Below are 1,371 nucleotides of genomic sequence, written 5' to 3'. Positions count from 1 at the left end.
TCCTCCTCCCCCCACACTTTCCCCCTTAAGAATGTTGTAAGTTTCTATAAGATCCCCCCTCAATCTTCTACATTCTAGCGAGTACAAGCCGAGTCTATCCAGTCTTTCGTCATATGAAAGTCCTGCCCCCAGGATGCAGACTCCCCAAGCGGAATATGAGGTGCTGTTCCTCCAATTTCCGGTGTTGCTCGCTGTGGCCATGGAGGAGACCCAGGACAGAGAGGTCGGAGACGGAGTGGGAGGGGGAGTTGAAGTGCTGAGCCACCGGGAGGTCAGCTTGGTTATTGCGGACCGAGCGGAGGTGTTCGGCGAAACGATCGCCCAACCTCCGCTTGGTCTCACCGATATAGATCTGCTGACATCTAGAGCAGCGGATGCAGTAGATGAGGTTGGAGGAGATGCAGGTGAACCTCTGTCGCACCTGGAACGACTGCTTGGGTCCTTGAACGGAGTCGAGGGGGGAGGTAAAGGGACAAGTGTTGCATCTCTTGCGGTTGCAAGGGAAAGTGCCCGGGGAGGGGGTGGTACGGGAGGGAAGGGAAGAATTGACAAGGGAGTTATGGAGGGAGCGGTCTTTGCGGAAGGCAGATATGGGGGGAGATGGGAAGATGTGGCGAGTGGTGAGGTCACACGCCTTGTACTCGCTAGAATTTAGAAGATTGAGGGGGGATCTTATAGAAAGTTACAAAATTCTTAAGAGGTTGGACAGGAAGATTATTCCCGATGTTGGGGAAGTCCAGAACAAGGGGTCGCAGTTTAAGGATAAGAGGGAAGTCTTTTAGGACCGAGATGAGAAAAACATTTTTCACACAGAGAGTGGTGAATCTGTGGAATTCTCTGCCACAGAAGGTAGTTGAGGCCACAGTTCATTGGCTATATTTAAGAGGGAGTTAGATGTGGCCCTTGTGGCTAAAGGGATCAGGGGGTATGGAGAGAAGGCAGGTACAGGATACTGAGTTGGATGATCAGCCATGATCATATTGAATGGCGAATGGTGCAGGCTCGAAGGGCTGAATGGCCTCTACTCCTGCACCTATTGTCTATGTTTCTATGTGTCTAATGGGGGCGGTGATGTTGGTGAGAGTGTGGTAATGGGGGCGGTGGTGGTTCTCGTGGGAGGGTGTGGGTGGGTGGGTGGGTCCAGAAACTGCCGGAGATTCGGTGGGGGGCAGGTGGGTGGATCTACGGTGGGTGGATCTTTGTGGCGGAATCGGAGGTCACCAGGGTCACAAGAGTCATCTGTGGACCAGGTCACTGAGGATGCTCAGTGTGTTGGGGAGAGAGGGGGGGGGGGGAGCAGATGGGATGGAGAGGGAACGGATTCCTAAACCCCGCGACGCTGAGTGCATTTTACAATCAGAGAAACGGGCG

The sequence above is a fragment of the Amblyraja radiata genome, unplaced genomic scaffold (genome assembly GCF_010909765.2).
Source record: "Amblyraja radiata isolate CabotCenter1 unplaced genomic scaffold, sAmbRad1.1.pri S139, whole genome shotgun sequence".
NCBI lineage: Eukaryota > Metazoa > Chordata > Chondrichthyes > Rajiformes > Rajidae > Amblyraja > Amblyraja radiata.
This window is presented reverse-complemented; position numbering follows the sequence as displayed.